Genomic DNA, 27,808 nt, shown 5'->3' with positions numbered 1-27,808 from the left:
TAGAAAGCATTCTCAAGTGTGATATCGTTATAGAAATATACTCATTTCACTTAATTAAAAAATCATACACAAACTCCAGTACATTACTATGAGTCCCAAGTGATAACCCACCATATCTTAGAAGTCCCTTGACAGAGAGCTCTGAGATCTTTGAGAACTAAGATAAGATCATCAAATGAGGGCTCCCAAACTGACAGCCAAATGAGGGGTTTCAGAGACAGATGATTCACCATTATTGGTAGTTATAGTCTATAAAGTTGCAGCAAATACCGAATCATTACTCCTAGGGGAGATGCAGGGTTAGGTTCCTGTATGCCTCTGGTCACATTTTCATCAGCGATGAATACCGTAGCCTTGTTTTATGTGTGTTTCTGTTTAAAGACACCTTATTTAATGTATATTGTTGATTCATTAACATTGAACACATGGCCAACAGCATTAAACTCATGCCTGAATGAAGCTTATCTAACACATTTATTTTTCTCCATAAGGCACATAAGGCCTTTTTGAGTTTAGGAAAAGACAGCACTTAGCATTATGCTTGGGGGTCATTTTAAACAGCAAAATCACCAACGAAAAGCTCAAAAAATTAAAAAACATGTCCCTAAATAAACTGTGGAGATGATGCTGTTTGCAGCATGAGAGCTGAAACAAGAAGGCAAAATAGCAGATTGTTTAACCTCAGCAGCTTTGGGGGTTACAAATACATTTTAGTGAATAGGCAGATTTGCAAATTCAGAATCCTCCAATAGTGAGGATCAACTGTCTTTTGTTTGACCAGAATGGTGACACAAAGAAATAAACTTTGAGAGGGATTACAGAAGTGTCCTCTGGAGCTTGCCCCATTTCCCCCGCTTCCAGCTGTTTACAGCTGACTGCTTCACACATTTACTCTACCTACCGGCCAGTAGAGGAACATGAGTCCAGGACTCCTGGCGTGGTTTGCCTCTTCTGTCAAGGGCAGGTCTGAGAAACCATCCTCGGTGTGATATTTATCCAAGTGGAATGGGATAAATGAGTATCAAGGGCAGACTTAGAGGGACAGAAACACAGACTCACCTGAGGGAGGGGAGGCAGAGATGTTCTAGTGACTAGCCAGGTTGGGGTTGGCATTGTGGAGCCCCAGTTCCGAGCACCTCAGTTCTCTCAAGGAGCCCACAAGACACCATGGGAGGTACTGCCCGCCTCCCCGCACCCATCCCCTCCTCTGAATGCCATTAGGTAGGGCCTGGGCCAGCCTACCCTCCTGTTCTGCCCTAAGGGCATTTCCCTGCAGTTTCAGGTGGGTGGTCTCTCCCTGGGCCATCAGAACTGGGAGAGGGTGGTGAGTCAGACAAGTTCCCATCATCTATTCACAGCACATGAGGGGTGAGTTTTCCAAGGACCTGAAGTGTATGCATTGAGCACACAAATTAAAATTTCTAGCCATCTGGGGGGAAATTTTTTGGATAAATGTTTTGCTTCACCACCAGGTAAAATGATAATACTGAACATAAAATAGTATGGCATCACCCTTACTACCCTATAGCTTTGCACTGAAGTGACTTCCTTCAGGCTCAAAGACTACACTGAACACCCCCAGCTGTCTTCCTTGTGTTTATCTTTTGTTGGATTTTGAGATCATTTAGCTGGTCAGTAATTACTTGGGTGCTATCAGCATCCTCATGGAGTCCAGAAAACGGTCAGGGACAGACTTAGCAGGGTAGACCTGTGCTGTTTAATTCTACAAAAGCAGAAAAAATTGTCTGGAAACCCCAGGGTAGATACTGCAGTGTGTCTGCTTGCTGACTCTTGAGTTACAGAGAGTTCTGCAGGATTAGCACTGTGGTGGGTCCCCTTGACTTAGTCTGTTCTATGTCTTAGGATCTTCAAGACTGAGACAAAGACCTATTACTCCTGCAACTTTGCCCAGTCCTGGCCTCCCACTAGCAAACCTGCTCACTTTCGCCACGCTGTGGTCTTTCTAACTTTCTGGTCCAGCTGTTGAGGTTGCTGCTGCTGGCCAGAGAGATGGGACGTTGCCGTGTGCAGCTGGTAAACCGTCTCCCAGAATTAGGTTCACTGATGGAGAAATTGGGTTGATAGGAAATCTCAACGGGTGGGAGGTTTCAGGCATGGCAAACTTTTCCCCTGAGGAGCTAGAGAAAGAACATAGCAGGAAAGTAACTTCAGAATTCTTGAACTATCTGAAGGAGTTCCGAGAACACTTGAGAGGCTGCTTCCAAGAAAGTACATTTTCTAGCTGTTCCATAATCAGTATAACAAAGACAAAAGGGTTTTTTTTGTTTGTTTGTTTTTCTGGTCTAGAACAAATGTTGAAATTTTACCATGAATTAACTTCCTGACACAAAGTCCAAATGGGAAGAAAGTTTCCTCCCTACCTCTGGGGATGGCACAAGTGCCCACTCCCCCGCCCCTTGTCACCCAGGCCAGAAGCCAGGGATGCACAACAGACGTGTCCTTTTCCCTCCATCCCCACAACAAATCTGTTATGAAGTTCCATCACCCCATCCCACCGGTATCTTGAGTATGTGTCAGTCCTCACCACTGCCTCATTCCAGGTTCTGGTTTCTGACGTTCCGCCCTCCACACTGTCACCAGAGAGAACTTCCTAAAAGGCCAGTAGTGTCATGTGCCCCCTTTCACATCACCAACAAGAAAAGCCCAGTTTCATAGGCATGGCAGGTGCAGCTCTTCTTGATTTTGCTGGCAAAGTATGTGCTTGTCGTCAGCTCCAGGGGCTTTCGCCAGACTTCCCAGCTTGCCTGGTAGTTCCCACCCAGAAGGTAGAGCCAGAAAGGTGCTGAATCCCAGATGTCCACCTGCTAACTCTGTGACCCCAGGTGAGTTAACATTTCTGAGACTCACTTTTCCCATCTGTAAAATGCAGATAGTTATACCTAGCTTCAAAACTCACCAGTAATACTGGCATTGGAATCAGGGGCAGTGTGAAGAAGTGACTTACATTTTACACATTTTAAATTGTTGGCTTCTCTAGTAAGCCACTACTTTTGCCAGTAAAAATGTTCAAGGGATGAAAAAATAATCTGGTAGAGTTTGCATAGTGCGGTGATTATGAGCACAGACTGCAGCCTGACCACCTGGTTTAAGTCGCTGTGTGACTGTGGGCAAGTTACTTAACCTCTCTGTGCTTACTCTGCTGATTTGTAAAATAAAGTAACTAGAGTGCTTACCTTTCAGTGTCGTTGTAATCATTAAATGAGTAACATATGTGAACTATATGGAATAGTGCCAGCACATTAGAAGTGCTGCATAGAGTTTGCTGGTATTAGTAATAGATGGCGAAACACAGTAAATGAACCATACCTGTCTGGTGTCTTCTGCTCTCCCCACATATTTCCTAGGGTTGCTGTGAGGCTTCAATGAGGTGTTATATGAGTGACACCTGGTTCGTGTTGAGCACTTAGTGCCTGCTGAATATATATGAATTCTCCCTCCTGCTTTCCTTGGCTTTCAAATTGAAGCACTTTTCCTTTGCATTTTTTTGGCTGCGAGGCATGTGGGACCTCAGTTCCCCGACCAGGGATCAAACCCATGCCCCCTGCAGTGGAAGTGCAGAGTCTTAACCACTGGACCGCCAGGGACCAGAGTCCCGGAGGACTTTTCCTTTGGAAAGGCTTTCCTGACCCCTAGGCTGTCTGGGCGGCCCTCACATTTTTCTATTTTAGGACACTTTTCACATGGCCATGTCACTGCTGGTTTACTTCTCTGTTCTTCACCAGACTCTAAGAACTTTACAGGTAAAATTGTCTTAATTTATCCTAGCATTTCTAGCCCTTAGCATAGTACTCAGCAAAGAGTAGGAGCTCAATATACATTTGCTGTATTTTTTCATGAATAAATGTGATGTTCACCTTCACACAGTTTATAATGCGTCTAGGGTGAAAAGATACAAACATCTGAAAGGTTAATCCCATCATCAAATGTAAAGATCTATTTTGGGCATATGATGGGCACCAGAGGCAGCAGGGGGCAGTGACTCAAGACCTGGGAAAGGGTCAGAAGACTTGACTAGAGTGTCCAGGATGTTGCTGAGCATCCTGGGAGACTGGGACAGTTACCTAACCTCTGTCAGAGGAGGTCCACATAGCTGGAAAAGATGAGGAAAATGCCAGGCTCTATGCAAATGCTTCATAAACAGACTGGTGATTAAGTACCAGACTTGGGGTAGCTTGTCACTAGTATTTGAGCCAAGCTTTGAGGGGATGCACAGAAATTCAGCACATGTGGTGGGGGGAGGCTGGAATATTTCAGGTAGGGTAATAGCTTGAGAAGAAAACGTTTAAAGGAAATGAAGAGACAGACATGAAAGAGTCACATATCTTCATTGTCCACAAAGAGGAATTAAAAGAAAATGCTCCTTGGCTTATGAATGCTGGCATTTTATTTCATCTGTCAGCTTCAAAGGAAAGCAGGAAAAACATGAACTGAAAGAAAAGCTGGGGGACAGAGGGGTATGCTCAAACCTGGAGAAAACTGAGACTCTACATTAACTTCATACACTATTTAAAAAAAAAAACAATACACTGTTGCATTTAAAAGAAACCAAAAGCAGTATGTATGAAGATAGTTAAGCTCATAACCAAATGTTTTTATTGCTTTGAAGTTTAATTTAGTTGTTTAAATGAATTTTAATCTTCTAAATCCACAACTCAGTTAAAAGGTCTTTTAAAAATAAAACCCTGGTGGATATGTGTATATGTATAGGGCTTCCCTGGTGGCGCAAGTGGTTGAGAGTCCGCCTGCCGATGCAGGGGACACGGGTTCGTGCCCCGGTCTGGGAGGATCCCACATGCCGCGGAGCGGCTGCGCCCGTGAGCCATGGCCGCTGAGCCTGCGCGTCCGGAGCCTGTGCGCCGCAACGGGAGAGGCCACAACAGTGAGAAGCCCGCGTACCGAAAAAAAAAAAAAAAGTATATGTATAACTGATTCACTTTGTTATAAGGCAGAAACTAACACACCATTGTAAAGCAGTTATACTCCAATAAAGATGTTAAAAAAAGAAAATAAATAAAAAATAAAACCCTGGCACCTACTTGTTTTGTATTCAGCTTTTTAAAAAAAAATTATTTTTGGCTGTGTTGGGTCTTAGTTGCAGCACGTGGGATCTTCCTTGAGGCATGCGGGATCTTTCATTGCGGTGCACGGACTCTTTGCTGTGGTGTGCAGGCTTCTCTCTAGTTGTGGCGTGCGGGTTTTCTCTTCTCTAGTTGTGGCACACAGGCTCCAGAGTGCATGGGCTCTGTAGTTTGCGGCATGCCGGCAACTAGTTGAGGCCGCATGAGCTCGGTATTTGTGGTGCGCGGGCTTAGTTGCCCTGCAGCGTGTGGGATCTTTGTTCCCTGTCCAGGAATCAAACCTGAGTCCCCTGCATTGTAAGGCAGATTTTTTACCACTGGACCACCAGGGAAGTCCCTGTATTCAGCTTTGAAGAACCAGACGTGACATACAAACAACACTCCTTTTATTACTGCTTAATTGTATTTTCTAACTTTTTTTACAATGTGGTATTACTTGAGGAACTTTAAAAGTTCTAAAATAAGAACAGAAGTGAGTTAGAATAACCTCTGAATTTTTTGAGCTCATAATCTCCCTTTTCTGGCTCATTTGTCATCTACGTAGCAATAGCCTAGGAGACAATGATAGGAGGGGAATCATGATTGTTTATTTTTGTTTTTATATGTGTTACTCTAGGAGGTGGATCCAAAAAGATATTGCTGCAATTTATGTCAAAGTGTGTTCTGCCTGTGTTTTGCTCCAAGAGTTTTATAGTATCCAGCCTTACATTTAGGTCTTTAACCCATTTTGAGGCCTTAAATGACACATTAGAGCAGATGGACTTAATTGATATTTATAGACTATTCCATATGAAAGTAGCAGAATACACACTCTTTTCAAGTGCACATGGAACATTCTCCAGGATGGATCACATGCAGGACCACAAAAATAGCCTCAGTAAATTTAAGAAAATTAAAATCATATCAAGCATCTTTTCTGACCACAATGCTGTGAGATTAGAAATCAACTACAAGAAAGAAAAAAAACCCTGCAGGTCCTTTAGCATCTATTTATGTGTACTTTTGCACCTTGTCTACATTTCTGAGATGCTTAGACTTGCATAGTAACAGTAAAGCTGGAAACCATCTCTTCTTTGGCTAACCTTTGGCTATTGCCAGTGACTGAGTGACAGATCCTGTTATTAATGGATGTTGTCCTCTGGTAGAAAATCATGGGTCCACACACAACTGGGGCAGCTACCTGGGCACAGTGCAGTTTTCAAACCACTCTATCGGTAATGCAAGAGAGATGATCCTCCCCCCATCCTGCCCCTGTTTTAAGCTGTTTTGTCAAACCTGGTGATGGTAGAAAGAATAATGGTTTCCCTAAAGATGTCCATGTCCTAATCCCCAAAACCTGTGAATAAGTTACTACATGGCAAACGGGACTTTGTAGATATCATTAAATTCAGGATAGGGCCTCCCTGGTGGCGCAGTGGTTGAGAGTCCGCCTGCCGATGCAGGGGATATGGGTTCGTGCCCCGGTCCGGGAGGATCCCATATGCCGCGGAGCGGCTGGGCCCGTGAGCCATGGCCGCTGAGCCTGCGCGTCCGGAGCCTGTGCTCCGCAACGGGAGAGGCCACAACAGTGAGAGGCCCGCATACCGCAAAAAAAAAAAAAAAAAAAATTCAGGATATTGCGCTCGTGAGTTACCCTGGATTATCAAGGCAGGCCCAGTGTAATCTCAAAGGTCTTTGTTAAAAGGGAGGCAGGAGGGTCAGAGTTGGAGGAGAGGGCAACGTGAAGATGGAAGCAGGGAGAGAGAGAGTTCAAGATGCTATGCCACTGGCTTTGAAGATGGAGGAAGGGGCCATGAATGCTGGTGGCTTGTAAAAGCTGGAAAAGGCAAGGAAACAGGTTCTCCCCTAGAATCGCCAGAAGGATCTCAGGCCTGGTGATACCTTGATTTTAGCCCAGAGAGAACCGTCTTGGATTCCCGACCTCCAGAACTGTAAGAAAAGAAGTTTGTGTTGTTTTAAGCTGCCAGATTGATGGTAATCTGTTATAGCAGGGATAGGAAACTGACGTGCTGGTCTTGAGAAAAGGAAGATCACCCATGGGCAGGCACTAATCACCCAGGAATAGTGTGAATTGGAATTTTTTTAGAGTCATTACACTATGAATGTACATGTGAAAGAAGGGAAATATTACTCTCTGTGGACCAACAGGGGAGTCAACCAAGGTGGCATCCTTGCAAAAGCACTGCTACTTGGCTGATAAGAACACACACTATTATCCTGGGAAGGGGGAACTTGTTTTTAAAGAAACACCTGTTTTCCCTTAGACAATAGATATGATACACGTGCACTGTAGTCAACTTGAAAAATATAGAAAAACAGAATGAAAATTATCCATAACTTAACTCAGAAAACCACTATTTTAGCATTTTTCTTTTAACAAGTTTTGCGGTTCTTAATATAGAGTCTAAGCAAGTTTGAATCCTTTTTTATTTAATACTATAAGCATTCCCCACATCACTATAAATCCTCTGAAAATGTTGCCTTTAATGATGATGCCATACTCAACTAGTTTTCATATTCTATAGAAATTGACTTAACTATTACTATGTTATTGATCACTTAAGCTGTTAGGGGTTTCCAATACAATGAATAACAGTGCAGTGAATATTTCTGTGTAATAATCTTTGTCTGAATTTTGGATTACCTCCTTAAGATGAATATCCAAAGGTGGAATAACTGGTTTAGAGGCTGTGGATAATTTCAAGGTCTATGAAATTTATTGAAAAATTATTTTTCCATTAGGTGTATACTGTTTTCCTCTTACTAGTAGTTTATATTGGCTAAGAAGTATGCATACAGTAATATTAGATCAGCAGCTTTCAAATATATTTTATTGGCTCACCCTGAGAAACACTGTGTATCATAACCCAACACACACACACACACACACACACAGAGAAACAAAGCTTTCTCTTTCCCCATAAGATGCACTATTACTAAGATGTTATGTTTTTTGTTACCTCCTAATTTTTTTAATGCTGGTTTTGATTCATAAGGTGATTTCAGGGCCTGTGAATGGGCCATGACCCAGTTTGAAAAACACTGCTTTAGATCTTGGTGGTGGACCCAACTGAGTGTAATTCATATTTGCATCTAGGAGGATTATAGGAACTACGCCTTCTAAAAATATCTCACACCTCAAGTTTCCTGCCATTTCAAGAAACATGCCTATATGATGAAGTGATCATAGCACTAGATTAAACACAATATCTGTATTGAACAGCTGACCAAGCTTTGAAGAACCTGAATTTAGCTCTGCCTCAAAACCTAACTGTCACCTGCGTTAGTTCTACATTATAGATGTTTGTTAATTCACGAAATTCTCACAGGTACACACCTTGTTATGTCTATGCATTTAATAATGGAAGGTGAAGTGGCAACAACAGATCCTTAAAATTTTGAATTCTGTGAGATTTTGATGGAAGTTGCACCTCTTTGGTGCTATCAACACTTTTGTGTATCTGTGAGTTCTTCTAGCTAGGCTTTAAAAAAAGATTTCCATTTCCCAGTTAACATCTGGGGAAGGCGAATGAACAAGTAGTGGGCTTTTAAAAATAGAGAAAAGGACATAGAAAGTAACCATCTCTATTTTTAAACAGGTGTTCGATTAATTTTCTGGATTCAGGTCTAAGAGAACTTCCTTCTTGTGTGTTAAATGCTACCACGGTGGTGAAATTTTTTAAAAGTCTACCAGCAAATATATCTAAAATATACTGTAGGCCATTCAGCTCTATATTTTATGAGAGATTTAAATGCCAAACATTTCATGAAACATATTGTATTTCTGATTGCTATTCTTTCTCTTTTTTCTCAGCTGGCAAGTAGAGAGCTCTAGAAGAAAGACAACAATGATGAAACAGTTCAATGTTAAAGATGGTGAAAAGGTGCCTCAAAAATGTTCTTATCTTTTGTTTTTTATTCAGTTTTCCTTTAAAAAATTCAAAGCACTTCACAGACATCGTCCTCATTAATTTTCACAGTCCTTTAGTGTCAGAAACAGACAAAACCATCTTATATCCACTGAATAGACAGATTTAGAGGGAAAGAAGGGCTATGGCCAAAGGAACTGCCCAGATTCAGAAGTCTGGATAAAAAGCTGACATTTATTATTCTAAATCACCATCTCACATGTGACCCTGCCTTCAATCACAAGTCCCTCAAGAGTTTGAGATCCTGAGACCAGAGTCTGTTTGTTATATACTAAGAGGGCACCACTCGATGCCAGGAGCTGTTCCAAATGCTTGCCAGATAAAACTCGGTTAGTATTCATATCAAGCCTATGAAGTGGGTGTGATTATTATTTCCATTTTCCTGAGGAGGAAACTGAGGTACTGAGATATAAAGGACTTGCCCAAGTGGAACCCGGGTTTGAAGACTACACATCGGGCTCCATGGTCTTAACCATTGCACTCTGTTGCCTCCCATACTGTAAAGTAAAAGAATCCTCAGCCTTTTCATTTGAAAGCCAACCTTCCCTAGGATCTTCTGTTGTCTGCTATTTTGGAGCTTTTTTTTTTTTTGCAGTACGTGGGCCTCTCACTGTTGTGGCCTCTCCCGGTGCGTAGCACAGGCTCCGGACGCGCAGGCTCAGTGGCCACGGCTCACGGCCCAGCCGCTCGCTCCATGGCATGTGGGATCCTCCCAGACCGGGGCACGAACCCGTGTCCCCTGCATCGGCAGGCGGACTCTCAACCACTGTGCCACCAGGGAAGCCCCTGGAGCATATTTTTTGACATGATTTTTGTTAGAGAAGGAATTCATAAGCGTGTGTGTTTGTGTGTGTGTGTATGTGAGATATACACGGGTAAAGCAGAATAGAAGTTTACACGCTACAACTCAGATGCAAAAAAACCCCAAGTAACCTTATATTCATGAACTGAGCCCATCCTCCTTGAGACCAATGCCCTTCTTGCTCATGCTGAGGAAGACACTTAAAATTTTTTAAAAATTTTAACTCAGTCTCTTCCAGTTTAAAATTGTCAGCTGGTGGTAAATAGTGGATTCAAATTCACTTCCTGTCTCAGGGCTGTATCTCCCTTCTCCTTGGACACTTGGGTGCAGGGGATGGGGGTGCTTTGGGTTTCCCCTGCCTTCCACGAGATGGCCCTCATCCTACAGGGTCACTGGACCAACTGTACCCGTGATGCTGAGAAGTAATGGGTCCTGGCTGGAATTCTGGGAATCACTGCTAAAACTGAAGTTTCCTGATACAGCCCTTAGTCACAAGACCCTATGTTCTGTGATCTCCTCCTCCTGATTCCCAGTCTTCCTCTGGTCTACCAGTTTTCTTAGCATTCTCTCATCCACTACTGGTACTTATGGGTCCTCCTCAAGCCTCCTCATGTGACATGTAGACTGGGGTCCACTGGGACCACTAACTCCTCTTGAATGAAGCTGCTCTATCACTCCTTAAAGGCATCAATGCAGGGCCATTGCCCAATGTGGGACTTCTTTGAATGCCCTGCGGTCTCCTCTGACATAAAACTCCAGTGTTTTCAGGTTTCTCAAAATGTAACAATGGGTTCCTTACACCCCTTCTGGAAGTTTCCACCCCGCAGGACAAGCAAGACATTTGTATCTGACCTTTTGCCCCCTCTCCCTTTCCTCTTTCAAATGTTTTGCCCTTATCCAAGTTCTTCCCTTCTCTATAGTCCAAACTTTACTTCTTCTTATTTAAAGGGAAAATTTCAGAATTTAGAAAATACCTTTGTCACTCAGTAAAGCCCAGCTTTCAGTATTATTATCTTCACCATGGCCTTCAAATCAATTTGACAATTAAAGCTGAGCTATGATTTCTTTGATCCCAGTAGTGTTGCCTTCTCTCTGAAACAAAGAACCATTGAAGAATTGTTGAAGCAACGGATGGAGAGTCGCCCAGCAACGTGATTCCCCAGGAATGACAAGTAACATTCCTTGATTCAGGTACCAGTATTAGAGAATAATGAGACTTCAACTTAAAAATGTTAATTATAGGGCTTCCCTGGTGGCGCAGTGGTTGAGAGTCCGCCTGCCGACGCAGGGACACGGGTTCGTGCCCCGGTCTGGGAAGATCCCATATGCCGCGGAGCGGCTGGGCCTGTGAGCCATGGCCGCTGAGCCTGGGCGTCCGGAGCCTGTGCTTCGCAACGGGAGAGGCCACAACAGTGAGAGGCCCGCGTACAGCACACACACACAAAAAATGTTAATTATAGACTACTTATAGGAGTAGACTGATGTTATGGATAAATACACCTGAAAGGACTCTTTTAAAAATTACACCGTAAATAACCGTCACAACCCTATCTCTTTCTTTTTTTGGCTGTATCGGGCCTTTGTTGCGGCACGTGGGAGCTTCCTTGAGACATGCGGGATCTTTCGTTGTGGTGCGCGGGCTCTTCGTTACGGCGAGCGGTCTGCTCGCGTTTCTCTCTAGTTGTGGTGTGCGGGTTTTCTCTCTCTAGTTGTGGCGCTAGGGCTCCAGGGCACGTGGGCTCTCTTGTTGAGCCATGTGAGCTCAGTAGTTGTGGCGCTCGGGCTTAGTTGCCCCCGCGGCATGTGGGATCTTAGTTCCCCGACCAGGGATGGAACCTGCGTCCCCTGTATTGGAAGGTGGAATCTTTACCACTGGACCACCAGGGAAGTCCCCCTGTCTCTGTCTTTCTTCTCTACTGCAGTCTGTCCTCGACCTCCTCTAACAAAAATATATTTTGTTCCTTCTCTGTTTTAAATCCCTTGACTTTCTATCACCTTCAGGATTAAGTTCAGTTTTTTCTGTGATCCGGGCTCAGCCCAAAGTCCAGCTTGCTCTGCTGCCATCCTTTCCCCAGTGCATCCTGTGTCCCGGCTGCCGAAAGCTGAACTCCCTGGAGCCCCTCCTCAGCCTCCTGCAGTCACAACAGCACAAACTGCACGTGCTGCCGGCTGACCTGCAGACCCTTTACCCACTTCTCCACCCTGGTCACTTGGCTTGTCCTCTAAGACCTAGCTCAAGTGGCGTCACCTCCAGGGAGCTTGTTTATAGCTTGGACATAAATTTTCTGAGTTTGATATGTCTCCTCTGAGCTACCTGAGGCCTCACTATTCTAGTATTTATCAAGTTTTTCTTTGTTTTTTGTTTTTATTGGCTGCGCCATGCACGTGGGATCTTAATTCCCTGACCAGGTATTGAACCTACGCCCTCGGCAGTGAAAGCACAGAGTCCTAACCACTAGACCACCAGGGAATTCCCTATCAAGTTGTGTTTTAATGGTCTGTTTATCTATTTCTTTCTACCACCACCCTCCCACAGACAGAACACACACACACACACACACACACACACACACACACACACACACGCACGCACGCGCGCGCGCGCGAGATCATGAGTTCCGAAAGGCCATAACTTGTGTTTTTATCTCTGTATGCTCAGAATCTAGCACGAGTGTCTGAAATACATTAGATGCTCAGAAATTCTTCATTACTGGGGAGAAAAAAGGAAGGGAGGAAGAGGGAATTGAGGGTACCTCAAGGCTCAGGAGAAGTAAGCATTAAGCTCGAAGTTGTTCTACTTATTGGTACAAACAAATTGGCTAGAATGAAAAACACTCAAGGCATCAGCTTTTGTTCCCCACTTGATTTACAACTCCTAACATGTTTTGTTTTGCCTTTGCTATTAACAAGACTGTTCATAGTAGGACTGGGTAACAATGACTGGCACAGTGCTTGGCACTTAAAAGGAGCTCAATACCTATTGGTGAGTTGACTTGTCCAATGTTCCGTTTTGCCTTCCATGGGGCAGGCAACTAGGGATCTCCTGCCAATCTGTGGTTGTGAGCCCCCACAAAGGCCTGTGTGAACGTTCTCATTCCGTGCAGTACCCATGCTTCTGAACAGTCCCCCCATCAAAATGGCCTTGTAAGGTAAAATGGAAATCCAGGAACCCCCAAATATCCCAGTTTTCTCCGTAATTGTCATTTGAAACTACCAGCTAGAGGGTCCCCATGACAAGCCTTTGACACAACAAGCTTTAACCACCCACTCCTCTCCTCCCCTTCCCAGGAAGATAACACCTGAAATCACCAGAAGTAGTAGATAAAACTTCTTCACAAGCCCAGTAGAGGAAAAGGGACTATGTCCCTATTAAACCTCACAGAAGCCATAACTTGGATCAAGACCTCTGCTCTTGGATTGTACCAACTATTTTTTCCAGGATGGCTTATACCTGCAACCATTACACACTTTAAATGCTGTATTGTATATAATCGTGCTTAGTTTCACTGGACGTAACTAATATTTTGGACCTTTCCAGTGTGTAGGTAGGAAATGAAGTTACATTTGCTTTTAATGCCCAAACTAAGATTGTTTGAGCCTTAGCCAGCTGTACTGTGAGATATCAGCAGCTCTTACTTTCTACTTATTTCTGGAAGTTTCTAAAGGTGTGCCTCACGAGTGCTTAGAAATCTGTTTGTCCACTAGATGATCATGCAGCATCACCATGTTCTTTCTCTTCCATTCACCATGTTCTGTCCCTCATGTTCTGGCTCCCCCAGGACAAAATCCACTGCTCTCAAAACTTCCTAAAGGGGGACTTCCCCGGTGGTCCAGCGGGTAAGACTCTGTGCTCCCAATGCAGGGGGACCAGGTTCTATCCCTGGTCAGGGAACTAGATCCTGCATGCATGCCATAACTAAGGAGCCCACATGCCTCAATGAAGATCCTGCATGCCGCAACTAAGACCCGGCACGGCCAAAATAAATTAAATAATAAATAAATATAAAAAGAAAACTTTCTAAAGGAACCTCACTGTGTATTGCCACTGAGGATGGTTTCCTGTTGAAAACTAACCTCAGGGATGGTTTGGGGAGATTTCAGTGGACCTCCACAATCTTCTCATAATAAAAACAAGTCTCAGACCAAACTCTGCCACCCCTGCTGATACTTATTACAGGAACACTTATTAGCAAGCAGCAGGGACCGAAATGGTCCCTGTAATTTCAATGAAGTTCCAGCTCCCTGCCATTAAAGTTGCCCTGATGACTCCAACATTCCAGAGGCTGGATTCAGTTCAGGTTAGAGTAGGCTTTGGCAACCAGTAATCCTCAGAAACAATGGCTGGATATGGGACCATTTAGGAACAATCCTTCCTCAGGGTGCAAGATTCTTTCTTCCTGACTATAAAGAGTGGGAAATGTCTCTAAAATATTATGTCCAGCCTACATATCTTAAATATCATTTTTTTTTTTACCAAATGAGAATGCATTTCTAAGCATGAATCATGTTAGTCAACAAGTTGCTAATTTCATCATTGAAAAGCAATTTCTGGACTTCCCTCGTGGTGTAGTGGTTAAGAATCCACCTGCCAATGCAGGGGACATGGGTTTGAGCCCTGGTCTGGGAAGATCCCACATGCTGTGGAGCAACTAAGCCCGTGCGCCACAAATAGTGAGGCTGTGCTCTAGAGCCCATGAGCCACAACTACTGAAGCCCGCTGCGCTCTAGAACCCGCGAGCCACAACTACTGAAGCCCGCTCACCTAGAGCCCGTGCTCCGCAACAAGAGAAGCCACCGCAATAAGAAGTCCGCGCACCACAACAAAGAGTAGCCCCCGCTTGCGGCAACTAGAGAAAGCCTGCATGCAGCAACGAAGACCCAATGCAGCCAAAAAAAAAAAAAAAAGTTATATAAAAAAAAAGCAATTTCTGACATTCACTGTTACAGTTAGCAAAGCAGTGAAAGAAAGACTGATATCAGAAACACTCTGTTATGGCTCTTTTGATGTAAGGCCAACTGATCACCCCTGGAACACATATTCTTACTTTGGACAACTGACGTACTTAGAGATGATGCTTGAACTAACTAGCACACATGTAATCACACCTGGTCAGTGATGAAATATTTAAAGCAATTTTCAGACACAGTGGTATGCTCCTGAGGGTTTCAAGAACATCTGTTTCAAGTAGCTCTCTCCTGCTGTGGCTGAAGTCCACTTCCTGGACTTCTAGAGCAGCTGTGGGCAAAACATGGACATAGATCCTCTTATCTGCTTCATGACCTCTATGCCATACTTTGTTACCGGCCTTGAAACAGTATTGCCCGCTAGCCCTTATGGTACCTTTGTGCAGAGTAGAAAAAATACACCCCTTCCTTCAAGTAGGTGCAGCCTGTGCCAGGAGTGAGTTGGATTTTTGTGCCCACTCACCCCATTGGCCAGGTGCTCTTGTGCATGGTAGAAAAAAGGCCTTGACTCTCCAAGTATAGACTTCCATTAAACCTCTCACACAAAAAAAGCTCCTTTAGGTTTTCCCTCGTGTCCTTATCTTTTAAAATTGTCCAAGTGCATCCTCATTTTTAAAACACATACATACACACTTCCTAGTAAAATGTAGAAAAGTAACTACCCATCTCTGCAGGAACAAACACTCATTCAAGCACATGCTAGTCTCAGTTTATAGACAGCCAAGAAAGACTGTGCTTTTCCTCCTTCATGGTGCCCTCAATTTTCCCCAACCCATCACAAAACAAACTAGAAGATTCAGAGAGAGACGATTTAGCCTTGTGACTATTTATATGATTAAATTAGAACATTGAAAATTGACTTCAAGTCTTGTATCAGGACACTTTTAGTGGCAATGAGCAAAAACCTCAAGTGGCTACAACTATAAGAAAAATGTATTACCTCACTTAGCAAGAAGTCTTGAGGTAGAACAGCTGCCACGGCTGAGGAGTCCATTGGCTCAAACAATGTTGTCAAAACCACAGATTCTTTCCATCTTTCCACTTTGCAGTCCTCATTATATCAGCTTAGCTCCCTCCCTGTCACAATGTGGCTGCCATGGTTCCAGGCTTCACACACAGACATGACAATGTCTCAGAATGAGAGGAACTTTTTGTTTAATGTTCTTTTTTTGTTTAATTAGTGGGAAAAGGGAATTCCCTGGTGGTCCAGTAGTTAGGGCTCCACTCTTACTGCTGAGGGCCTAGGTTCAATCCCTGGTCGGGGAACTAAGATCCCACAAGTGCAAAGTGTGGCCAAAAAAAAAAAAAAAAAAAGATAAATAAAATTTAATTAGTGGGAAAACTTTTCCCAGAATCCCCTCTTCCCCCAGCACATTTCCCTTTCATCTCTTTGCCAGATCTGTGTTACAAGCTCACACCCAAACCAATGACCATCATGACAATGGGAGCACTGAGATTGGCCATGGACACAACTAGTATTCACCCCTGGAGCTGAGATCAGGAGGAATGAAGGGCTTTTGTGGAGGTGCACAAGTGTGAGAGACACATGTTCTAGGATGTGAATAAAGTTCTGGGCAGCTGGTAGGGGGCAGACATAGGAGGGACGCAGGGCATAGCACGCCATGTTGAGGAGTCGGCCTTTATCCCACCTGTCCCGTTGTATTTAATACTCATTTGTAGAAATCATCTTGAAACTAGAAGCTTTGATTTTAAGTTGAAATTGCTTTTATATTCCCTACTGCTCTCCACTGTGTATCTTCTAGCGACGCCTAAGTGGAAAAGGATGAGATGGCTTATCTCCTGCCTCCCCATTTCCTCTGGGAGGACTGTGAAATGACAGTGACATTACCTGATGAAGCCATTCATAATAGTGGGGCTCAGGCATTCCTCTCGGGACCCACACACATGATTCTTCTGGAGGCCTGGAGGCCTCAGCAGTTCTCACCCTTCGAGACCCCTCAGACCCCAGGACAGGAGCAACTTTTCAATACCCAGGCTGGCCACACTCCGCCTTCCTCCCCGACTGGTGCTGTTGAGGCAACTTGGGAGAGCATCTACACTTCCCCCTGAAGAGAGTTACTCACATTTTCCCAAATTAACTTCTTCCTCTAGGTCATTTTCATTTTGAACCCTCTTTAGGCCCTGAACTGTGACTTTGAGTCTCAGCACTTCACCTTACATCTATTTCAGTATCAACTGCAAATGTCAAGGTAATGACGTGTGATTCCCTCTCTAGAACACTATTGAAGATGCTAAAGGAGAAGTGTGTCCCCAGAAGGAGGATGCAGAGAGGGAATCCATGTCAACAAGGCTGGTCTCCATGAACAGGAGCAGGAAATAACATTTGCTGTGACCTACTGTGGACCAGGGGATCTGCAGACATTTTATTTAGCCTTGCCCCACAGACTTGAGAGGTGGGTATTATCATCCCAATTTTGCAGGTGTGAAAACCAAGTCTGGGATTAAGTAACTTGATCAAGGTGGGATTTGAGCCCAGGTATGCTGCCTCTAAAATCTGTGGTTTTGGGACTTCCCTGGCGGTGCAGTGGTTAAGAATCCACCTGCCAATGCAGGGGACATGGGTTCGAGCCCTGGTCCGGGAAGATCCCACATGCTGTGGAGCAACTAAGCCCGTGTGCCACAACTACTGAGCCTGTGCTCTAGAGCCCACGAGCCGCAACTACTGAAGCCTGCGTGCCTAGAGCCTGTGCTCCGCAACAAGAGAAGCCACCACAATGAGAAGCCCACGCACCACAATGAAGAGTAGCCCCTGCTCACTGAAACTAGAGAAAGCCCAGCCTTCCCGCAGCAACGAAGACCCAATGCAGCCAAAAATAAATAAATAAATAAATATATATATATATTAAAAAGTAGGATTACTTGGTCAAAAAGCAAGAATAGGACTTCCCCGGTGCTCCAGTGGTCAAGACTCCACCCTACAAATGTAGAGGGCACGGGTTCGATCCCTGGTCAGGGAACTAAGATCTCATATGCCGCACAGCGTGGAAAAAAAAATGAATATTTAAAACAAAAATCTGTGCTTTTATCAGCACATGATGTCAGGCTCTGGCAGGGGTGAGTGAGGCTGTGTCTTACGGGCATTGTTGTAAGAGATGACTGACCTCCATGGTGATAAAAATCCTGACTCTGGGGCCCCTGTGGTCGTGTCACAGTTTCCCCTTGTCCTGGTGGGAGCAGCTGGAAGGATGGGGCATGGAGTGGGGAAGGTGTGTGTGTGGGAGCAGTTGAGGGGCCAGATTTTGCCCCTCACCCTGTACTCCCTTTGCAAATCAGTATTTAGAGCAGCTGCTCTCTCTTCGGCCTCACAGTTTGCAAGAAATTCAAGCAAAATGCAGGCAGGTCACTGGTTCTGAGCCTTAGTACTAGGTCAGGAATAGAAAGATGACAGTTCCTCTCTGAATGAGATGTTCTGGGAGCTGAAAAGACAAAATGAATTCCCAGGGGTTTTCTCTCTCCACTGTGAAACCGCTGCTGAATACCCTTTGCTGAACCTCACAGTCTGTGTAAGGAAGTAAATTTCCTGCTGCCACAGAACGAGCCTCTCACTTACCCAACTATGGGTGGAAGCCCCGTGGCGGTGAGGCGTGTTATACACAAGACAGTCACACCAGCCAAGCGCCCATTTATGTGTTTATCCACCAGGTGCCACAGGTACACGTCAGAATGCCAGGCTCCTCATCTGCTCAGCAGACGGCAGAGCCGAGTGGCCACACAGCCCAAGGGGAAGCACTGACCATCCTTGTGCAAAACGAGGCATCTTGGGCAGAAAGCCTGCCTTGGAGAGAGTAATGATATTTTCATGGATGGATATTCACCAGGTGAGTCTCCCAAGGGGCCCCGCATTTCCTTTCTCATATTTTTTTTTTATAAAAAGGCAAAACCAACTAATACTTTTTGGGCATTGTGTGTCATCAAAATATATACACTAGCAAGAGTCTGAAAGGAAATATATCAAATGGCTAAGAGCGATTATGCTTAATGAGATTATAGGTCATTTACATTTTGGGTGTTTATTATCTGGTGTCTGGGCTCTAAATTGAACATGAAATACTTTCCTACTAAAAAAAGAAAAATAGAAATTAATTGCTCTCTAGACGAAACAAAGGATAAGGAAGGCTAGTTCTCCACCTCAAATCTTCAATGTAGAAAGGCAGGACCAAGATCTGGGTCCAAACTTTGGCTTTGCCAACGGGTGACCCATTGTTCAATCTCACGTTTTTAAATGCCATTTCTCTGACTCCCAGTTTTTATCTTCTAGCCCTCTTTCCTGAAGTCAAGATTTGGATTTACAACTGCCCATTTGGCAGCTCTACTGGATGTCTCAAAATTAACATTTTATGAACATTTATTAACATTAACATAGAATCTCAAAATTAACATTTCCCAGACTGAACTAATTATCGCCCCCCAATCCACTTCTCTGTTGAACCTCTTTCTCCAGTGATGGCAGCAGTTCCATCTTTCCAACGGCACAGACCAAAACGCTTAGGGTCGCTCTTGACTTACCAGTTTTCTCACATCCTACAATCTGTCTGTAGCTCTGGCTGTATGTCATATCCTGTCATATCCTGTCATATCATAAAATCACATTGCTCCTGTTCACCTCCACTGCTGGTACCGTGAACCACGTTATCACTTTCTACCGTGATTACTGTGATAACCTCCTGGCTTCCTGCCTTGCATTTGAACAGAATTTTAGGAAGGCAGATCTTGTTAGTCTCTGCTCAGGTTCCTCCAGAGGCTCTATCTCACTCCAAGGAAAAGACCTCCTCCCGACTCTCTCTGGCCTTTTTCCCTACCATCTCTCTTACCCTCCGCCAGCCCCACTTGTCACCTTCTGCTCTGGGAATGTATCAGAGGCACTCCAGCCTCAAGGCCTTTGCACTTGCTGTCCCCTCTACCTGGAATGCTCTTCCCCCCAGGTGTCTGCGCAGCTGCTCCCTTTCCTCCTCCAGACCAGTGTCCCCTTCCCAGTGAGGGCTTCCTGGCTCTAAATCCCTTCACCCAGCCTCAACTCACCTTTGCCTCCTTTCCTGCTCTGTACCTCTCCATAGAACTGATCACCATCTAACATGATTTATTTTATTTGTGTTTTTGTTTATTGCCTCCCTCCCCCTGTAATAGGGGTGGGGCAGGCGCGAGCTGTAGCTGCCCCGCTCAGCCATTGGTCGGCGCTGCGGTGGCCCCGCCCCCTCCCCCTCTTCTGTATAAGAGGAGCCCGGAATTCGGGCTGAGGGAAGATGGTTTTTTTGAGACGCTGGTGTGTTTTCTCGGTCGGCTAGCTTTCTGATTAAAAGCGTTATTCCTTGTTGCAACAGCTTGTCTCCCAATTTACGGGCCTGTCGTGCGGTGAGCAGAATGAGCTTGGGCTCTGTAATAATGCCCGCAGCTGGAATATGAACTCTTATGAGGCAAGGGTTATGTGGCTACTGTCCTCCTATGTCCTCAGTGCCCGGGGTAGAAGAGGCACCAGCTCAGTGGTACCTTTTGGGGCAGGCAGAGTAATGGCCCCCAAAGATGTCTGTCCTACTCTCCATTCCTTTATTATAAAATATGCTCATATTCGCTCATACTTTTTTCTAGTACTTTTATAGTTTTTCTCTTTAACGTTTATATCTAGAGTCACCTGGAATTTATTAGGTAGGGATCAAATGAGGGATTCAGTTCTTTTTTCTCCCAAGCTGGCAACCCAGTTGTTCCAATACTGTTTTATAAATTATTATTATTTTTTTTTATTTTTTGCGGTACGCGGGCCGCTCACTGCCGTGGCCTCTCCCGTTGCGGAGCACAGGCTCCGGACGCGCAGGCTCAGCGGCCATGGCTCACGGGCCCAGCCGCTCCGCGGCATGTGGGATCCTCCCGGACCGGGACACGAACCCGTGTCCCCTGCATCGGCAGGCGGACTCTCAACCACTGCGCCACCAGGAAAGCCCCCAATACTGTTTATTGAAGGACTTGTTGTTCCTCACTGGTTTGAAAGGACACCTTTATCCCATAGCAAATTTTCGCAAGCATTTGTATCTATTTCTGGGCTCTTTTGTATTGAATTGATCTGCCTGTCTATTCATGGGTTACTCTCCAGCCGAGTCTATTAATTATTGTAGTTTTGACAGTGCATTTTAATACCTGCTAGGGTTTGTCTCCTCTCATTTCTTTTCCTTTTCAGAAAATTTTTGGTTATTCTAGTATGTTTATTTTTCCATATGAACTTTAGAATCAGCTTGTGAGATTCCAAAAAAAGACCCTGTGGAATTTTCATTGGGAGAACAATCTATTTATAGATTAATTTATGGTGCACTAACATATTTACAGTGTCTAATATCTGTAAAGATTAGTTCAAAAGCTATTTTAATATAGAAGTAATTCATGCTCATTGTAAAGAAGTTCTGGCAACTCTGTAATGTAGGAAGTATGGAAGTTCCATTTCTCCTCCACTAGTCCTTCCCCTGAAGGTAACCATTATTAATAATTAGAGGCTCATCCTACATGGTATTTTTTAATATGTACTTTTGTAATCATGTATACATATATACATTTTAACATGTGCATCTTTTGTTATGTAGCTATATCTAATTTCCTATCACACATACTGTTTCAAACCCACTTTTTTCATCAATTATGTATCATGAATATATCGATTATATACCATGTTAATACATGTAGATCTATCATATTCTTTTAAGGGTCACATTGTGGGCCACTATACAGTGGGACAAGGTTACCAAAATTAATTTACTCATTTTCCCCCGTTGACGAATATTTGCATGTTTCCAGCTTTTTTTAAATTATTTTTTTATTTTTTAAAATTTATTTATTTATTTATTTATTTATTTCTGGCTGCGTTGGGTCTTCGTTGCTGCACGCGGGCTTTTCTCTAGTTGCAGCAAGCGGGGGCTACTCTTCGTTGTGGTGCATGGGCTTCTCACTGCGGTGGCTTCTCTTGTTGTGGAGCACGGGCTCTAGGCACGCGGGCTTCAGTAGTTGTGGCTCGCGGGCTCTAGAGCACAGGCTCAGTAGTTGTGGTGCATGGGCTTAATTGCTCCGCGGCACATGGGATCTTCGCAGACCAGGGCTCGAACCCGTGTCCCCTGCATTGGCAGGTGAATTTTTAACCACTGTGCCACCAGGGAAGCCCTCCAGCTTTTATTAATTACAAATAATACTGCAGTGAACAGCTTTGAGTATTATCTTTGCACCTTTGTGCTGGTATTTCAACCAGGGAGATTTCTAGAAATAGAACTGCTGGATCAAAGTCTAAAGGCCCTTTCAATGGTCAAGTGTTATGACATAGTAATGACCTCTCCATCAAAGAGAGACTTGTCTGAGAAAGTGCCCTTTTTAAACGCTGTCCTCCCCCAAGCATGAGCGATGGCACTGCCAGTAGTGTGCAATTCAGAACTCCTGGGGGAGCTCTTGGTCCCTTTACAAGTGCATACAGGTCCAGTGCCTGGTTCAATGAATGCAACTAACAAGTTCTCGGTACATAGAGGCTTGGTTCCACCAAAGGGGCTGTCTCCGAAGGCTGACCCAAGTCTCTTAGCACATGTTGGGCAGGGATGCTGGGGGAGAGACTCAGAGATGGACGGTGGTGGGCAGAAGTGTTCCAGTTCTACCGATCTGTAACTTGGAATACATTTTCCCTTAAAAGGTTGTTAATTAGTAATCATGGGAGGTGATATTGAAGTATTAATATAGCATTAGCTCATGACCTCAGGGACTTTGAAGAATAAATGGGCTTTGGCAGGTTGCTGGCTGGAGAACTGAATCACTGTAAACAATAGTTCCAATAGGACAATGCTTTCTGAGTCCTGACAACTTACATAAAAGTAGTTTTGTCACCATTTGTGGATCAGAGTCTGTGCATGGAAGACACCCTTCCAGCCTTCAGCTCTTCGCCCGCTGTGTTTCCCAGACTCCTTTTCTTTCTCTTTGATGATCCCAGATCTGCCAGGGTCCTCTGTTTGTGCCAGACCTTTTACTTGTCTTTAGTCAACTCTCTCTTCCCTTACAAACCCTCATCACTTTCCTTAAGCCTTTCACACAGCCCAGCTCTCTCATAGTGGGATGGCTTCATCTCCTAGGTGACCAAAAAATTAGGTCGTTGGGCAAAAACTGTCCTTATTTCCTGCCTCCCACTTTACCCCTAATATATTCCTCTATCCAGTCTCAAAGGATGAGTACTGCACCTATGCTCTAGATCCTGGCTCTATCTTCCTCTCCATCAATGATCACTTCTTTCTTATATGCAGCTGGGCCACTGCATCACACAGCCATAGCAGGTGTCATCCACATGTAATGCCATGTAAACGATACCACCTGGGGTTGGCAATGGACAGCGCTGACTTGAAAATCCTACTTCTCTCCCATCCCTTGCTCCTGCCTGTGTCCCATTAACAATCTCCCTGCCCTTTGTGCCCTCCTTTAACCATACCCATTCTCTCTCCTCTCAGCCAATCTCCTTCAAAGAGTTCTTACACTTGTCTCCACTTCTTTACCTTCCTTTCCCTCTCCGTTATACTGCAATTCATTTATTCCTTCCGTATATATGTATTAAGTACCTATCAAATGCCAGGCACCACACTAGCTGCTCAGACTACAATAGCAAGTAAAAAAAATATAAGCCCTCTCACACTCGTAGAGCTTACAGACTATTGAGAAAGAGAAACAGATAACAAGAAATCACATGTTAAAAGTATGCAGTTTCAAACAGAGGTAGGTTTTACCTCCATATAAATGGAAGCAACATGTAAAAGTCTCAGGTATAGCAAGGAAACTGATTTGCTATCCCTATTAAGTAATGTATTTGCTTTGTGAAAGGTACAGTCTGGAAATACTACTATATCCTAGGACTAAGGGTAGGGATTTCTCATGCTGGAGCAGGTCAGTGGGACAGACAGTTGAAGGTGGCCGAATCTTTTGGCAGCCCTCAGATCTATTTGCTTCAACACCTGTAGGTCAGCCTATTGGGGTGCAGGGTTAGGCCAGGAGTAGGGAGAGAGGACATTCCATTCATCCTCCCCTGAGCCCTCTGAGTCCAGTACAAAGTGCGTAGCTTGATTTCTGAGGCCCCCTGATGAGAACATGCTGGTTTGGGGGAAGGGCCTACCTGTTGAGCCCCAATTCCAGAAAACAGGCGAGTGGAGCGTATCAAGCTCCAGACATAAGCACAGTGAAATGAAGGGGGTGCCACGAAGGCAGATGAGTGACGAGTCTTGTTGTTTATTATGACGGCCCTTGACAACAGCCTCCACAACACTGAGGGGGGAACCTGACTCCCACAGGGCCGACCTTCAGGAAGTGTCCGCCCAGGAGGGTGAGAGGAGCAGCTGTGTTGAGATCTGGGTCCAGCATCAGCTGTGTCTGGGAAGCCCTTGCATGCTTGTTCAAGCCCATCCTCTCTCAGAGTTGCAGAGTTGGAATTAAACTGGGGGCGGGGCAGAGGTGAGAGCCTGTCCACTTTGGCTTTGCAGACAGGCAGACAGACAGACTCGGCTTTGCAGCCTGGTGCTGCCATTTCCTAGCTGCGTGTCCTTGGCAAGTTATTTCTGTGTCAGGATGCGTTGGGTACCACGTGACAGGATTCTCGACTAGCCTGCCTTCATTTATAAGGACATTTGTGATTTGCTGGAGAAGAAGCCCCAGAGGTAGGCAGTACCAGGCTCAGTGAGACCATCAAGGACCAAACTTCCCATCCTTTCCTCCTGCATCCTCAGACACATCCCATCGCCGCCCCCCCCCCCCCAACTGCCATAAACTGACAAAGCCTCCAGCTTCTCCTCCTCTCCTGATAACATCCAGAGCCAGAAACAGCAGGAATGAGGCATCAGGGGCTTTCTCTTCTGCTCCTTTTTCTCTCACGAGGGAGAAAATACTTTCCCAGGACCCCCCAACTGCCCTCCCCTTGTATCTCTCATGCCCGCACGTGTACCAACTACAAGTAAAGCAGAGCATGGTCACCAAAACCGGCTTTGACTAAATCTTGACTTGCTGACTCACTAGGAGCTGGACTCATTGCCACCCCTGACAAAAATCAGGCTCGGTTAACAAGGAAGCAAGTGGTGGGGGCCCTGGGTTGGCAGCCAGAAGCATCTGAGTCTCAGGCGCCTCATCTCTTCAAAGGGGGAATAATGATACCTGCCTCACTGGGTTGGTATGAGGATGAAATGAATAGCAAAAGGAGAGCACCTGGTGCATAGCAAGTGCTTACTCAGCGTCCACTCCCTCCCGTGGGTTAGACTATCTAGACTCTTGGGTCTAGCAGGGACCTCAAAGGTTAGCTGGGCCAGCTGCCTCCTTTTATGGGTCACAAAGCAAACAGGTGTTGAAGCCAGACCCAAGAAAGAGATAAATGTGGCTTGAAAAAGAGTGGTAAGTAAAGGTCAGTCTAGGGCTATGTTTCGAAGGTCTTGCCAGTGGGATTTGCTGATGCCTTAGGCATATAGGCATGAAAGAGCAGAGTTGAGGATGCTCCAGGGTCTTTAGATGGTGCTGGGTGCTGAGATGGGAAACATCACAGGGGGCTTAGAATTACTGTGGCTAAAATGGGAAGAAGACGATTTGTTATTTATTTATTTATTTATTTATTTATTTGGCCATGGCACGTGGCTTGTGGAATCTTAGTTCCCCAGCCAGCTCTCAGCAGTGAAAGTGCGGAGTCTTAACCACTGAACTGCCAGGGAATTCCTGGAAGAAGACAGTTTGAAACTTGCAAACTTTCTTGTCTTTACATTCTTTGTTTTACAGATTTTGGAGTTATTTATACCATAAAGAATAAAGAATAATGGGTAATTTCTAAATTGTCTGGGGGTCTGGCCAGGACATTAGCAATTTTTAAACACTCCTCCAGTACTTTTAACATGCAGCCAGGGTTAAGAACCGCTCACTTTGTTCCATTCTTCCTTTACAAATAAGCTCATTGAGTCCCAGAACTAGAATAAGGCCGCGTAGCTCATTAGTTAGTGTACGAGGCTTCAAACTCAGGCTTCACAACTCTTCTATCAATGGTCTTAAGACGAAGGAGGCATAGCCAGAGAGAAAAAGGAGGAAGACTAATTTGGAGGGTTAGGGGGAATGCTTGTGAATTTACCGAATCTAGATAGTTTCTGTGGGTCATCTAAGAGTTGCGGTTAGATCACGTCAAAATGTTCCCCAGTGAGAGGGCATGGCATGGGCAACTGCAGACAACAGCCCTGGTTAGTCTTTCTCCTCCAAAGCCATACCCTGCCTCGGGAGTGGTGCTCTCCACTCTGGGCAAACAGAATTCAAGTGAGAAAGAACAGCGCTCATGGAGAATGCTGGAATTTTTTTTTTTTTTTTGGCCGCATCACGCAGCATGTGCAATCTTAGTTCCCCGACCAGGGATTGAACCCATGCCCCCCCGAAGTGGAAGCTTGGAGTCTTAACCACTGGACCACCAGAGAAGTCCCTTTTTTTTTTTTTTGAATGCTGGACTTTTAATCTTGGTGTTCCCATGGCTGAAGAACTATGAAAGGGAACAGGACATCTGTGCTCATGACATTAAAGAGGGTTACTGGACAAGTTTATAGGAACCAGTAACCAAAGTCAAGCATTCTAACACTTTAAAAATAATGCCTGTAGCCCTACATTTACTTTATTTACTTATTTATTTAAAAAATGTTTATTTTCTATTGGAGTATAGTTGATTGAAGTCATGGTTGGGGGAAGGGTTAGTAAATTTGTCTCTCGTATTATAGGTTTCCAAATCAATCCATAGGAACAATGCTTCTTAGTAGGATTAATTAATAACTGTAGTCCTTATTTTTCAGACACCTTCTTGAATTAAAAGTTAACAAAGTTGTGACCTTGGGTAGATGTCTAGGAGTGGAATTACTGGGTTGTGTGGTAAGTGCATGATTTACTTTTTATGAAACTGCCAAAATATTTTCTAAAGTGTCTGTACTATTTTGTGTTCCCACCAGCAGTGTTTGAGGGTTCCAGTGGCTCTATATCTTTGCCGACATTTGGTATCGTCAGTCTTTTTGATACTTCTAGTAGGTGTGTAGTATCTCATTTTCGTTTTAATTTGCGTTTCTCTAATTCCTTGTGATGTTAAGCATTTTTCATGTGCTTAATAGCAATTTGGAAGTCGTTTTTGGTGAAATGTCTGTTCAAATCCTTTGCTCATTTAAAAATTGGATTGTTAGTCACTGAATTTATTAGTCATAGTACTTTGGGTTTGTTTGCTTGTATGTTTGTTTTTTGATAGGTTCCTTAGGATTTTCATGTCATTTGTAAATAAAGACAGTTTTTTACTTTGTTCTTTCCAATTTGGATGTGTTTTATCTCTTTTTGTTGCCTTATTGCATTGAGTAGAACTTCTAGTACAATATTGAATAGGCCCGATGAGAGGGGGCATCTTCGCCTTGTTCCTGATCTCAGGGGTAAACCAATCAGTGTTTCATATTAAGTATGAAGTTAGCTGTAGGTTTTTCACAGATACCCCTTTTCAGACTGAGGAAGTTCCCTTCTTTTCCTATTTCGTTGAGAGCTTTTATCAGGAATGGTGTTGCATTTTGTCAAATGCATTTTTTACATGTATTCAAGATTTAATAGGCCAAATATTGGAATTAGACCTTGGGTGAAGCTGGAAGAGAGAGGTCTGGAAGACTGCAGCTGGAGGATCAGAGGAAAAGTTACTAAAGACATGTTGCTGGATTCAGACTGCTAATATTTTGTTAAGAATTTTTGCATTGATATTCATGTCTTTAGTTTTCTTATGATGTCTGTCTGGCTTTGTTGTTAGGGTAATACCAGCCTCATCTAATGAACTGGGGAGTGTTCCTGCATCCTCAATTTTCTGAAATATATATAGGATGTATTATTACTTCTTTAAATACTGGATGAAATTATCCAGGTGAACTTTTAAAAGCTTATTTCAAATTATGTCTCTTTTTGGCTTAAAATCCTGTTGCTTTCTATTCCATTTAGATTAAGACCCAACCTCCTCACCTGACTTAGAAAAATCCTAAATG

The 27,808-nt window shown here is 44.2% G+C and overlaps 1 long non-coding RNA gene across 1 annotated transcript; it reads left to right on the top strand.

The window, feature by feature from the left end:
- Positions 1-8,704: 8,704 nt before the first annotated feature.
- Positions 8,705-18,628, top strand: LOC309809884. The gene is made up of 5 exons (XR_014294903.1): positions 8,705-8,814; positions 8,914-8,983; positions 10,910-11,021; positions 17,032-17,209; positions 18,459-18,628. It is a non-coding gene; the product is annotated as an uncharacterized lncRNA (long non-coding RNA).
- Positions 18,629-27,808: the final 9,180 nt, after the last annotated feature.

Source organism: Mesoplodon mirus (genome assembly GCF_964341445.2).
Source record: "Mesoplodon mirus genome assembly, chromosome: 8".
Taxonomy (NCBI): Eukaryota; Metazoa; Chordata; class Mammalia; order Artiodactyla; family Ziphiidae; genus Mesoplodon; species Mesoplodon mirus.
Note: the sequence above shows the minus strand (reverse complement) of the source record. Positions and strands in the feature narration are given on the sequence as shown.